Source organism: Mesoplodon bidens (genome assembly GCF_964165515.1).
Source record: "Mesoplodon bidens genome assembly, chromosome: X".
Taxonomy (NCBI): domain Eukaryota; kingdom Metazoa; phylum Chordata; class Mammalia; order Artiodactyla; family Ziphiidae; genus Mesoplodon; species Mesoplodon bidens.
In genome coordinates, this window is record NC_138163.1 from 69600127 (window position 1) to 69615657 (window position 15531).

At 36.1% G+C, this 15531-nt stretch overlaps 1 pseudogene across 1 annotated transcript in view; it reads right to left on the bottom strand.

The window, feature by feature from the left end:
- Positions 1–13109: 13109 nt before the first annotated feature.
- LOC308608826 (V-type proton ATPase subunit B, brain isoform-like) overlaps positions 13110–15531 on the bottom strand; it is a 42007-nt pseudogene continuing 39585 nt past the window's right edge. The window contains exon 3 of the transcript in view: positions 13110–14472. The product of the transcript in view is annotated as a V-type proton ATPase subunit B, brain isoform-like (transcript). The remainder of the gene's footprint in view (positions 14473–15531) is intronic.

Here is a 15531-nt window from a genome sequence, read left to right on the forward strand (position 1 = left end):
AGGATCTTGCTGTGATTTATGTCATAGAGTGTTCTGCCTATGTTTTCCTCTAAGAGTTTGATAGTGTCTGGCCTTACATTTAGGTCTTTAATCCATTTTGAGCTTATTTTTGTGTATGGTGTTAGGGAATGATCTAATCTCATACTTTTACATGTCCCTGTCCAGTTTTCCCAGCACCACTTATTGAAGAGACTGTCCTTTCTCCACTGTACATTCCTGCCTCCTTTATCAAAGATAAGGTGACCATATGTGCGTGGGTTTATCTCTGGGCTTTCTATCCTGTTCCATTGACCTATATTTCTGTTTTTGTGCCAGTACCATACTGTCTTGATTTCTGTAGCTTTGTAGTATAGTCTGAAGTCAGGGGGCCTGATTCCTCCCGCTCCATTTTTCATTCTCAAGATTGCTTTGGCTATTCGGGGTCTTTTGTGTTTCCATAAAAATTGTGAATTTTTTTGTTCTAGTTCTGTGAAAAATGCCAGTGGTAGTTTGATAGGGATTGCATTGAATCTGTAGATTGCTTTGGGTAGTAGAGTCATTTTCACAATGTTGATTCTTCCAATCCAAGAACATGGTACATCTCTCCATCTATTTGTATCATCTTTAATTTCTTTCATCAGTGTCTTATAATTTTCTGCATACAACACTTGTTATTTGTTGTCTTTTGGATGATAGGCATTCTGAAAGATGTGAGGTGTTATTTCATTGTAGTTTTGATTTGCATTTCTCTAATATCAAGTTCTCTTTCTGATAGCTCATTGTTAGTGTATAGAAATGCAACAAATTTTTTTACATTAATTTTGTATCCTGTAACTTTACTGTATTCATTTAGTTCTAATAGTTTTCTCATGGTATTTTTAGGATTTTCTATATATGGTATTATGTCATCTGCAGAGTGACAGTTTTCCTTCTTCCTTTCCAGTTTGAATTATTTTTATTTCTTTTTTCTTGTCTGGTTGCTGTGGCTAGGATTACCAATGCAATGTTGAATAAAAGTGGCAAGAGTGGGCATCCTTGCCCTGTTCCTGATGTTAGAGGAAATGCTTTCAGCTTTTTACCCTTGAGTATGTTAGCTATGGGATTGTCATATATGGTCTTTTTTATATTGAGGTATGTGCCCCTTATAACCACTTTGTTGAGAGGTGTTTTTTTTGTTTTGTTTTGTTTTTTTGTTCTTTACCATATATGGATGTTAAATCTTGTGAGATGCTTTTTTCTGCATCTATTGAGATGATCATATTATTTTTTAACATCTTTATTGGAGTATAATTGCTTTACAATGGTGTCTTAGTTTCTTTATAACAAAGTGAATCAGTTATACATATACATATGTTCCCATATTTCTTCTCTCTTGCATCTCCCTCCCTCCCACCCTCCCTATCCCACCCCTCTACGTGGTCACAAAGAACCGAGTTGATATCCCTGTGCTATGCGGCTGCTTCCCACTAGCTATCTAGTTTACATTTGGTAGTGTATATATGTCCATGCCACTCTTTCACTTCATCCCAGCTTACCATTCCCCCTCTCCGTATCCTCAAGTCCATTCTCTAGTAGGTCTGCATCTTTATTCCTGTCTTGCCCTTAGGTTCTTCATGAAGATCATATGATTTTTATTCTTCAATTTGTTGATGTGGTCTATCACACTGTTTTATTTGCAGATATTGAACTATCCTTGCATCCCTGGGATAAATCCCACTTAATCATGGTGTGTGATCTTTTTAATATATTGTTGAATTTGGTTTGCTAATATTTTATTGAAAATTTTTGCATCTATGTTCATCCATGATATTGGACTATAATTTTCTTCTTTTGTAGTTTCTTTGTGATGTATCTTAAATTCGGGGGTGGGGGACAATTGCTCTCTTACCATAATATTAGTTTTAGTGGAGAAATTGATTTTAGGTACTCTAAACAAGAACTAGCCTCACTGTAACTTAGACTAGAAGACCTCTACATTCTCTTCCTCCCACTGCATCCACAGGCTCTGAACAGCTTCTACATTCAACACTAGAGATCGTGGAATTTACAAAACTTTCCCAACTTTGGAACAATCATATGAATCCCTTCTCTCCAGTTGTTCGATAACAATTTAGCTGGAGAAACAGCTAAGCCAATCCCCCATCAACCCATCTCCATCTGCCTTTCTGTGAGGGAAAAATGGTGCTGCGTGGGTTAGATTTATATTGGAGGAATGTGACAGACACTTCTGGATGCCATTCCAATACCCATTTTCTCCTTTCCTCTTGCCACAAAACCTTTATTGTGATCAAAGTCTTGAATGATACAATAGTAAGAATAATGCCCTTCCCCCAAAGATGTCCATGTCATAATCCATAGAACTTGTGAATGTTACCTTAAATGGTAAAGGGGAATTTAAGTTGTAGATGTAACAAAGGTTGCTAATCATCTAATGTCAAGATAGAGAGATTACCCTGGATTTATCTGGGTGGATCCAATGTAATTCTTAAAAGTGGAAGAGGAAGGCAGAAGAGGTATTTGGAGTGATGCAATGTGAGAAGGACTCAACCCACCATTGCTAACTTTGATGGGGACGATAAGCAAAGAGATGTGAGCAGTTTAGAAGCTGATAAAGGCAAGGGAACAGATTCTACCCTAGAGCAGGAGCAATACAGCCATGTCGATACCTTAATTTTAGCCCAGTGAGAGTCATGTTCAGACTTTGACCTACAGAATTGTAAGACAGTAAATTAGTGTTATAAAGCAACTAAGTTCTCGGTGATTTGTTACAGTGGCCATAGGGAACTAATATGAGCAACTAGATGGATTAACTCACTTTTAGAAATATTGAGTTTTCAATGCTTTTGAGATATCCAAGTTCACAATGACATTAATCTGCTGCTATCCTCCCAGCTCTTTCATTCTCTTACCCCTCACCCAGTCTGCTCATTGACCTGTTGATCTGTTAACAACCTACCTCATTGAATAGTCCCAACATCCTTTCAATCATAATAGCTTCTTCCTCCAATCCATGACATCTCATGAGACTCCATGTCCTGTCAGTTTACTAAGAATTTGCTTCAATCTGCCTTTCTTCTCAATCTTTTTCTCTCACTGCTACAGTGATAGGATTCCTTATCTCTACCTTTTAACTGGTCGCTCTGCCTCTCATCTTGTCTCCTTTATTTAAAAAAAAATATTTATTTATTTGGCTGTGCCGGGTCTTAGTTGTGGCATGCAGGATCTTCATTTCGGCATGCAGGATATTTAGTTGCGTCATGTGGGATCTAGTTCCCTAACCAAGGATCAAACCTGGGCCCCCTGCATTGGGAACACGGAGTCTTAACCACTGGACCACCAGGGAAGTCCCTCATCTCCTTTAAATCCATCGTCCATATAGCCATCAAAGTGATCAATCTAAACATAAAATCTGATTATGATTATTTAAAACCCTTCAAAGCATTCCCATAACCAATAAAATTTAGTCTAAACTCCTTAACAAGACATATGAGACCCTCCATGACCTAGTTTTTGGCTACCGCCTCAGCCTCATCCTTTATCTTACACCCTTGCTCACTTTCACAAGCCAGCAGTACTTGAAGTTCCCTGTATACTCCATGTTGTTTTTCATTTCTCCACTTTTTGCTTTCCCTCTGTCTCAAAAACTCTCTCCCAACCTCACTTCATAAAGCTAACTCTCACTCACCTTTAATGACAGCTTAGGCATCACCTTCTTTTATGGCCTTCTTCTTCCTTCACAATTATCATCACGCTTCTCCCTAGGCTTGGTTAATTGTTCTTTGAGCTCCTACTTCGTTGTATACATTTTTATCATTGTATTGATAACATTGGATAATAATAAGTGGTTTTTGTTTCTGTCTTTTCTACCAGTCTGAGCTCCAGGAACTATCTCAGATTCATCTTTGTACCTTTGCAACTAACCAGTGCTTGGCACATAGTTGGTGTGAAATAAATGCCTTTTAAAGAAAGGAGGGATGAAGGAAGAGAAGTAGGAATAAGGGAAGAAAGGAAAAGGGGAAGGAGCAAGCCAGATCGTGTGATCATTCCACAACACCACTCAGTTACAGAAGTCATTTAGCAATTCTTAGTTTAAGGAATTAATTTATAATGAAATCACACATTTCAAATAAAATTCATTACTTATATGCTGATGCTTTGGTGCAATTCCATAGATTTATCCAGTAACTAAAAAGTATTCAATATTCTCTATAAGCAATTTGCAACCAACCTTCTATGCATTTCACTGAGTACTTCATAAAGATACATGTCATAAATCAGTAAGCAAGTGTTATGCTGAATTTTGGAGATAACGAGTATTTGCCATCCCTGCTGGTTAAAGAAGTTGGATATTGGAAGTGAAAGTTTCACTCTGTGGTCATAGAAGGAAGGGTTGGGGGAAGGAAAAGTTAAAAATATAAAGAGATAACAATTGATGGCATTAATACAGAAAGAAATGTAAAGTATAATTTATAGCATAGGTAACTCCTACTCATAGTTTTCTAAAAATATTCCAAGTATGTTTTGAAAATGATCAAATTATATATATATATATATATATATATATATATATATATATATGCACAGATTTTTTTCTGCCGGAAACGTTTATTAGTTGCGTTTTGCCTGCACATATCCTATCTTATAAGGGATTTCTGGCTCTTCAGAACTTGGGTATCCAATTTGTTGTTTCTCTCTTTGAGTGTAGCTTGACTTTGGAACTCTTGGTGTGGCCAAACTCTGCAAGGAAGTTAAAAATATCAAACATAATTAAATGATATTTAATAAAATTTATATTCTTGTTTAGATATGTTGTGTATTAGAAAATTGTGCATATAATATCTGAATCATTTAAGAAATTTGTTTAATCACCATTATACATTTTAGTTATTTAAAAAAACACACACAGAATTTTTTTTTTAGCAACTGAATTGTTGGCTGCTTTTAAATAACCATTAAAAACTCTACTCATAGTACAGTTTCCCTAGACAAGTTTAGATATTGTCCAATCCAGAATCTCTGTACTAAAGTAAGAACCTAACATTACAGGAGCAAATTTATGGAAGAAAAACAGATACCTCTTTTTTCTGAAATTACAGTACCAAAGTCCACACTAATCTTGAAGTAATGAATGTTAGTACTATATAACTGCACAATTAAATCTGTTGCTTTTATGAAGTATCTCACTTTTCTTTTGTTGTATGATCTTATTCACAAATATTAAACTATATTACTAGTGTTTCCACATCATAGGTTATTATAACAACATTGTTTATGTCATAGTAACCCAGACTTTTGTTACCACTATAAAATTGTTTTATGATAGGGGTTCATGCTAAAACCTCATTTTCTCAGCATAACATGTTACTTTTTGACAATTAATCTCTACTCACAAATGCACTTTTCTATTGCAAAGACCCTCAGAAACATGTTCATGAGCATTTAAAACTACCATTTTAAAACAGATCTGAGAAAGGAACGAAGGCCTTTATTTTGAGAATTCTCTATTTTTATTGGAAAACATTGCACTGATCACTTTCCTCAGTTGTAAGAGAATGGTTCAAAGATAAACACACATATGTGCACATATACACATATGTTGACCACCACTCTGTGGCAGGCATTGTACTTGGCACTAAGGATACAATAATGAATAAGTGAGGGTTCCTGATCTGGATGAATTAAAAATCAAGTGGAAGACACATACCAATAGTCAGCTAGATAAATAATTATAATATAATATCTTAGTATAAGAATGAAGACAATAATAGTGCTGCTGGGAGGACAGAGGATAGAGCACTACCTCTGATTAAAGGTTTGGGAAAGGCTTCATGAATGTGATATTCAAAGTACATATTAGGATGACTAGGAGTTTTCCAGGGATGGAACCATAAATGCTTCAGAACCATATACTTGAGAAACCATACATGTGGTATGTATGGCTGGAACATAGAGTGCAAACCTAAGATCAGCCAGAGATGAAGCTGTAGAGCTGGAGAGATGAGGGGAGCTAAAATCCTTCACATTATGCTTATTTGAGGAATTTTGACTTTGACTTATTGTTAATAAGGATCAAGTATAGTCTTTAAAGCTAGATAACAATAAGATCATATTTGGTTTTAAGATGATAATTTTGGCAGCTGTGTGACAGTTAAGCCTGAAATAGAGACATAGGTGACAGAGGAATTAGTTGGTAATAATTTAGAAGGGACATGCTGAAGACATGAATTTAGTCCGTGGCAGAGGGATTGAGTTTTCCCAGAACTGAGGGGGTTCCTGGAATGTGGGACTTTCACTTTTAAAACCAAGACTGTCCCAAGCAAATTGTGGTGAGATGGTCACCCTAGATTTAAGGGAAAAAATTAACAACACATGACTTTGTGCACGATTAGATTTAGAGAGAGCAGTAAAGGAGAGAAAAGAGCCTCCTAGTGTTCACAGACTTCAGTTTTAGATGATTGGGTAGATGGCACCCTTCACTGTAATACAAAATACAGGAGAGGAGCAGGGTGGAGTGAAGAGATAATGACTTAGGTTTTTAAGGGGCCTGCTAGACATACAAATGTACAGATATCCTGTAGACTACTAGAATCACTGGTCTAGATCTGGAGAAACTTCTATGAGTTGAAATTAGATTTGAAATTCACAAACAAGATGGAACCCTGAAAAAACAGCACCATTTAAGTTGTGGACAGAGTTGGAAGTGTTTCAGGAGGAGTTTGAGGAATAATAATCAGAGAAGTGTGCAGACAGCCAGGGCAGTGGTACCCTGGCTGTCAAATGAAGAGTCAGGAAGCAGTGAGTGTCAAATGCCAACAGAGACGTCAAGTAAGGTAAAGTCTTAAAATAAGCCTTTAGGTTTGCTTATCAGGGGCTTACAGGTATATGTAATGAGAGCAACCTTAATAATACCGTTTAATAAAATTCTGAGCTTGGTCTGTTGTGTCCTTTAAATCATAGTACAATGAAAGATTTCTTGAGAAAAAGATAAGTTGAAGTTGTTAAAAGAAACTCAGATGAAAAATTCCCTAGGTATTATGTAAGGAGCTCTTGGCATATTGTTTTCTTGTTTGGTGCACTATCTTCTACCCTTATCAATATCAATTTCACTTCAACTTTTTCTCTTACTTTGTCTCCTCCACTTCCAACCCTGCCCCTACTTAGAAATTGCTACTACTTTTTGACTGAGGTAGCCACAAAAGGGAGCTACGGCCCACTTCTTCCCTTTTAAGTCTCTTGTCCAACTCTTGTATATTACTGCTTTTCTTTTAGTGACTGTAATTAAGGGTAAAACTGATATGCACACTGCATTGAAAGTGACTGCACCAACTTTGTTATTTTCTCTCACTACCCTCTGAGCTATTTCCTCATAGCACTTATCACAATTAGTAATTCTATATGTGTTTATTTGCTTAATATATTTCCCCCACTATATTACAGCTCCATGGAGCAGGAACTTTTCTTTCATCATTCTTTAACTACCACAATAGTGATTGGCATGTAATGGGCAACAAATTAGTTGAATGAATGAAAAATGTCATGTTACTCTGTTAACTTCACTCAGTTTTAAAAGATTAATCTATCTGTCCCAAGATTTCTATAACTCTATAATCTTTAAGGGTCACTATTTTTTCCTGTTCACCTAGTCTTCCAGTAAAATGCTGTTTTAGTACGATTTTAGTCCACTTTAAGTGGTAACCTGCTATTTATCAGGACACACCCTAAAGAATGACCCTCCAGTGAGTCATGTCCCCTGTGTAACCCCCTACCCTTGAGTGTAAGCAGAAGCTGTGACTCACTTTTAGCCAATAGAATATGAAGAGAATAATAGGAAATATCAATGGAATAGTTATTCCCTTGAATAGATTTTCTTATATGATTCCATCTTAGGAGAATGGAGCTGAAGCTTCTTCTGCTGGCCTTGAAGAAAGATGTAATGTTGTCAGAGAATCTGTCAGAAGGCCAAGTGTCAACTGTAGGTAGCCTCTATGGACCAACAGTGACCCCCTAGTTGACAGTCAGCAAGGAAAGATATGGGGCAGGGTGGGCAGAATCACCTAAGTGATACCTAAGGAACTGGATTCTACCAACAACCATGTGAACTTGGAAGGGAACCCAAACTCCAGATGAGAATGCAGCCTGCCTGACACCTTGATTTCAGCTTGGCACAACCCTGAGCAGAGCACCCAGAAAAGTCATATCCAGGCTCCGGACACACGTAAATTGTGACACAATAAATGCATAATGCTTTAAACTGCAGAGTCTATGGTAATTTGGTATGCAGCAACAGAGAACTAATACATAGATCAAAACTAATCATGATGTCACCTGCATTCAAACCCAGACAGTTTACCTGCTATATTCTCAATATTAGTCTTTCTTCTTTCATTATTTACATTGTATTTTCTCTTGGATTTCCACGTATATTGACCCACAATGAGTTCAGTACCATTCTCTATTTCCTTCTCTTTCTGATTTAATATGTCACTTAAAAATTCCCAGTTTCTTCCCAGTTGTATCTTCCAGAATCACTGGTCCACATACATGGTACCATTTATCTAATGTGTGAAAAATCAGTTTTTATTCCATCAGACATCCAGCATTTTGTCTTTCTCTTGTACATCACTAAAACTCCACATTTGTATTTCCTTTCTTTACCTCTCTGAGGTCACTCATCAATTCACAGTATTTTTCCCCCAATTTTAATGAGAAATAATTAACATGCATCACTGTATAAGATTAAGGGGTACAGCACGATGGTTTGATTTACATATATCATGAAATAATTACAACAGGTTTAGTTAATATCCATCATCTCATATAGCTACAATAAGAGGGAAAATTTTTTTTCCTTGTGATGAAAATTCTTAGGATCTACTCGCTTAACAACTTTCCTATGTATCATACATCAGTATTAACTATAGTTACCATGTGGTACATTACATCCCTAGTAGTTATTTATCTTATAATTGGAAGTTTATACCTTTTGACCACCTTCCTCCAATTCCCCTCCCTCCACCTCCACTTCTGGTAACCAAAAATCTGATTTCTTTTTCTATGAGTTTGGTGTTTTTTCATTTGTTTGTTTTACATTCCACTTCAAGGACCATCCATGTTGTTGCAAATGGTAGAATTTCCTCGTTTTAATCTTGCTGAATAATATTCCATTGTGTGTGGTATATATATATATATATATATATATATATATATACACCACACACACATACCACAACTTCTTCATCCATTCATCCATTGATGGACGTTTGTGTTGTTACCATGTCTTGGCCATTGTACATAATGCTGCTATGGGCATGAGGGTGCAGATCTCTTTTTGAATTAATGTTTTCATTTCCTTTGGATATATTCCCAGAAATGAAATTGCTGGATCATATGGTAGCTCTGTTTTTAAGGTTTTGAAAAATCTTGTACCAATTTACAGTCCCACCAACAGTGCACCAGGGTTCCCTTTTCTCCACATTCACATCAGCATTTGTTATCACTAGTCTTTTTTTTAAGTTTTTTTTATTAGTTTCTGTTTTACAACAAAGTGAATCAGTCATACATATACATCTGTTCCCACATCCCTTCCCTCATGCATCTCCCTCCCTCCCACCCTCCCCATCCCACCCCTCCAGGCGGTCACAAAGCACCGAGCTGATCTCCCTGTGCTCTGCGGCTGCTTCCCACTATCTATCTACCTTACATTTGGTAGTGTATATATGTCCATGCCTCTCTTTCGCTTTGTCACAGCTTACCCTTCCCCCTCCCCATATCCTCAAGTCCATTCTCAAGTAGGTCTGTGTCTGTATTCCCGTTTTACCCCTAGGTTCTTCATGACATATTTTTTAAAAATTCCATATATATGTGTTAGCATACGGTATTTGTCTTTCTCTTTCTGACTTACTTCACTCTGTATGACAGACTCTAGGTCTATCCACCTCATTACAAATAGCTCCGTTTCGTTTCTTTCTATGGCTGAGTAATATTCCATTGTATATATGTGCCACATCTTCTTTATCCATTCATCCGATGATGGACACTTAGGTTGTTTCCATCTCTGGGCTATTGTGTTATCACTAGTCTTTTTAATGATGGCTATTCTAACAGGTGTGAGGCAATATCTTATTGTGGTTTTAATTTGCTTTTCCCTAATGAATAGTGATGTTGAGCATTATTTTCATGTAACCATTGGCCATTCATATATCTTCCTTGGAAAAATGTCTATTCAGGTCCTTTGACCATTTTAAATTTAATTATTATTATTATTTTCCTGTTAAGTTGGATTAGTTCTTTATATATTTTGGATATTAACCCCTTATCAGATGTATGGTTTGCAAATATTTTCCCAGTTCTGTAGGTTGTCTTTTTGCCCTGTTTATGGTTTCTTTTGCTGTACAGAAGCTTTTTAGTTCGATGTTATCCCACTTGTTTAATTTTTATTTTGTTGTTTGTGCTTTAGGTGTGAGTTTCCAAAAAAATAATGACTGAGACTTTTGTCAGGAAGCTTTGTTCCTATGCTTTCTTTTAGAATTTTCATGGTTTCAGGTCTTACATTTAAGTTTTTAACATATTTTGAGTTAATTTTTGTAAGTGGTGTAAGAGAGGGGTCAAGTTTCATTCTATTACATGTGAATATCCAATTTTCCCAGCACCATTTATTGAAAAGACTGTCTTTTCTCCATTGAGTATTCTTAGATCTTTCACTTCATTGGTTAAATTTATTCCTAAGTAGTTTACTGTTTTTGATACTATTGTAAATAGCTCAGTTAGTTTTTCTTTTTCTATTACTTAAGCCATAGAGTTAGGTTGTTTATTTGGGATCTTTCTTGCTTCATAATGTAGTCATTTATTGCTATGAAATTCCCTCTTAGAACTGCTTTTGCTGCATCCCATAAGTTCTCATATGTTGTGTTTCCATTTTCGTTTGTCTGAAGAAATTTTTAATTTCTCTTTTAATGTATTTTTTGATCCAGTGGTTGTTCAGAAGAGTGTTGTTTAATTTCTACGTGTCTGTGAATTTTCCAATTTTCTCTTGTTATTGATTTCTAGTTTCATGCCACTGTGGTCAGAAAAGGTAGTTGGTATGATTTCAGTCTTCTTCAAGTCACTAAGACTTGTTTTGTGGCCTAATGTATGGTCTATTCTAGAAAATGTTCCATGTGCAATTGAGAAGAATGTATATTCTGATGTTGTTTGATAGAATGTTCTGTAAGGTCAATTGGACTATAGCGTTGTTCAAATCCAAATTCACTGTTTCTTTATTAATTCTATGGCTGATCTATCAATTGTTGAGAATAGGGTATTAAAGTCCCCAAATGTTGTTGTATTACTGTTTATTTCTCCTTTTAGTGTGTTATTGTTTGTTTTATATATTTAGGTGCTCCAATTTTGGGTGCATAAATATTTGCAATTGTTATATCTTCTTGATGGATTGACTACTTTATCATTATATTATGACCTTCTTTGTCTCTTTTTACCAATTTTAGTTTAAAGTCAATTTTTTCTCATATAAGTATAGCTACCTCTGCTTTTGTTTTTGGTCACCATTTGTTTGAAATGTATTTTTCTATCCCTTCACTCTCAGTCTATTCATCTAAGGCTAAAGTAAGTCTCTTGTAGGCAACCTATCGTTGGATCTTGTTTTCTTTTTTTTAAATCCATTCATCTATTTCATGTCTTTTGATTGGAGAATTCATTTCAGTTTAAGGTAATTATTGATAAATAAAGACTTACTATTACCAATTTTGTTCATTTTTTTCTAGTTGTTTTGTAGATCCATTGTTTCTTGTTTCTTATCCTGCTCTCTTTTTTTGTGTGTTTTGATGCTTTTGATATCAGTAAGCTTTGACATCTTTATCCTATTCTTTTGTGTAATTGCAGCAGATTTTTTCCCTTATGGTTATCATGAGGCTTACATAAAATATATATAACAGCTTAACTTCAATGAAATTCCTAAACTTTACACTTTCCCTTCTCTTCCCTCTTACATTTTATGTTACTGCTGTTATAATTTACATATATTATGTTGTGTAACTAATAACAGATTATTGTAGTTATGGTTATCTTTACCACGTTCATTTTCTTAAACATTTAAACTAGAGTTGTAAGTGAATTATGCACCACCATTACCATATTATAGAATCTAACTTTGAGTATATATTTACCATTAAAAGTGAGTTTTTGCTACCTTTTTAATGTTTTATGATGTTAATTAATGTGCTTTTGCTTCCACACAGAGAACTCTCTTTAGCATTTCTTGTAAGGTAGGTCACATGGTAATAAACTCCTTTAGCTTTTTTATTTTTTCAGGAAAGTCATTATCCCTCGTTCAGTTCTGAAGGACAGCTTCACTGGGTATAAAATTCTTTGTTGACAGGTTTTTTTCTTTCAATATTTTGAATGTCATCCCATTCTCTCCTGGCCTGAAAAGTTTCTATTGAGAAATCTGCTGATAATCTCATGGGGGTTCCCTTTTATGTAACTTCTCTCTTTAGTCTTGCTGCTTTTAAAATTCTTCATTGCCTTTGACTTTTGACAGTTTAAATAATGTCTCATGTAGCCCTACTTGGGTTCAACCTATTTGGGGTCCTTTGGACCTCATGAATCTGGATGTCAATTTCTCTCCCCAGTTCAGGAAGTTTTCAGCCATTATTGCCATAAATATACTTTCTGTCCCTTTCTCTTTCTTTTCTCCTTCTGGAATTCCAATCATGCAAATATTGTTTATTTTCATTGTGTCCCATAAGTCCCATAGTCTTTCTTCACCCTTTTGCATTATTCTTTCTTTTGCTTCTCTGACTGGATAAGCTTAAATGTCCAGTCCTCCAGGTTGCTGATTGTTTCTTCTGCATGGTCGAGTCTGCTTTTGAAACTTTATTGGATTCTTCAGTTCAGTTTTCAACTCTAGGATTTCTGGTTGTGTTGTTCTGATGGTTTCTATTTCTTTGCTGAACTTGTCATTTTGTTCATGCACTGTTTTTCTAATTTCAGTTTTTTGTTATCTATTCCTTGTTTTTAATTACAGGGTAACACAGTAAACTCCAACACAAAGGTAGGGATGGGGGAGTGCAAAAGGAATAAAGAAAACAGAACCAGTATTTCACAAAAGCATCAAGACAGTGATGAAGTAGCAGTTAATGCTTTGCAGAGTCTTGAGGGTAGAATTTGCTCAGGGTGCTCTGAGGGATTCTCTTCAGCATTTCTTTGGAGAAGATTTGGAGCAGCTGTCAGCCAATGTTCAAAGTCTCATAGACAGTGTGAGTTTCACAAGGACTCTGAGCAATAAAGTTCTTCTCAAACTTCTGCAGAAATTCCAAGTAAAGAAGATCATCTGAGGTAAGGGCTTCATCTCCAACTACAGCTTTCATGGCTTGTGCATCCTTACCAATAGCATAGCATGCATACAACTGGTTAGATACATTGGCATGATCCTTTCTCATCATAGCTTCTTGAATAGTAGACTTCATTAACTGTAATAATGAGGGAAGCACATTAATAGGTGGGGAAATCTGTCCATTGTGTAGATCCCTCTGTAATACATCCAGTCAAGTTAGGGATTCAGTGAGTGATATCATTGTTATGCATGGTGAGAATAGGAATTTGAGTAATAGAGTCATTTCTACCTTCCACTCGACCAGCACATTCATATATTGTGGGTAAATCTGTATACATATAATTTGGGAAGCCTCATTGACCAGGAACCTCCTTCCTGACTGCTGAAACCTCTCAAAGTGCTTTAGCATAAGAACTCATGTCTGTTAGGGTAACCAATACATGTTTTTCATTCTGATCTTCACTACTAAGCTGTGGTTAGACCCAAGTGAGAAGTGATAATTTGCTCAATAGTTGGATCTTTAGCCAAGTTAAAAAAAGAGGCAGGCATTGTCCCTTGAGCCGTTTTCTTCAAAATCAGATTTGCAGAACTGGGCAGTTTCCATGTTTACACCCATAGCAGCAAATACAATCACAAAATTTTCCTCATTGTAGTCCACTACATCTTTGGATTTTGTTTCTACCAAACCAGGCTGGCAATAGATTAGAGCTGCAATCTAATTGTGTGGTAAGCCAGCTGCAGAGAAGACAGGAATTTCCATGCCATCTATGGGCAAAATACCAGTCTGAATCATCTCCTCTGAATAGCTTTGACCCTGAGGATTGATTGCCTGGTCCATGATGTCAATGAAGTGTTCAGCCAGTACAACAGGACCTCTGTTGATTGTTTTTTCTAATCCATTGAATACCCCACCATGCACCTCATTAGACACTGGTGTTTGGAGAATATCCTCAGTAAACTCACAGGACGTTTTCTTGGCATCTATACCTGAAGTCCCTTCAAATACCTGAACCACTGCTTTGGAACCACTGACCTCTAGAACTTGCCCACTCTGCTTCATGCCATCAGGTAATGTCAAGTGCACAATCTCAGCGTATCTGGGAAACTTAACATGAACTAAGATCACTAGTGGACCATTGACTCCTGATACTGTCTTGTATGCCCTAAAACAATTTCTTCATTGTTCTCATTTTAAAAGCATCCAAACATTGTTTTTCAATGACTTTCTAGAATCAACTGTCTGGCTCATCACTTGTTCTTTAACTCTGTGCTGCTGCTCAAATTCTAAAACTGAACTGTTCAGTTTTTTGTGGTCTGGGACACTCTTGTATCATTACTGAGAAACAACCTTTCTCCAATGGAGTGTAGCCACTGGAGAAGTTCTTCGGTCACTGGCTAAGCACACACAGAATGTTGAGAAATCATACTCATCTCCCTTAAGGGTTTACAACCTTAATCATGGAATACTCTTTAAACTATGTTTTTGTTTAAGTTGATACTCTCTGAATTGAGATTCAGTGAATAATTATATGGAAAAGTGACAGCTGCCCCTTATAATCTTTTCCTAGAAGCTGCCCCTTCTAGGGGCAAAACGTATAAATGAAATTCATAAAAGGTTATTTGTAATTGTTAGGTATAAATTTATTGTCATAAGAATGCAACATCTCTCAGTTACTTGACACATTTACTTCAGCTCACATAAACTCCCAAAAAGCATTCTCTAATGTAAATAATTCCCATTATAAAAAGCACATCTGGGAGAGGAAGGATAAATTAGGAGTTTGGGATTAAAATATACATACTACTGTTTGTAAAATAGATCACCAACAGGGACCTAGTGTATAGCGCAGGGAACTATACTCAATATCTTGTAATAACCTATAAGGGAAAATAATCTTAAAAAGAGTATATATACTGAATCACTTTGCTGTACACCTGAAACTAACACAATATTCTAAATCAACTATATTTCAATATATATATTTTTTTATAAAAGCACATCTCCTCAAACCATAGAATCAAGTCTTTTCCTTCTTCCTTAAACTACAGTGCTGTCACATGACCCAGTGACTGATCAGGACAGGATTAGTCAGGCAGGAGAGCGCCCAGACTGAAACCCTTCATCTGAAATTCTTTTTAACCAATGAACCACAAACAGGCACTCTGGCAATTAACCAGTGCAAGCATAGTCTTACAACCTGGGGAAACATCAGGTGCTTTCC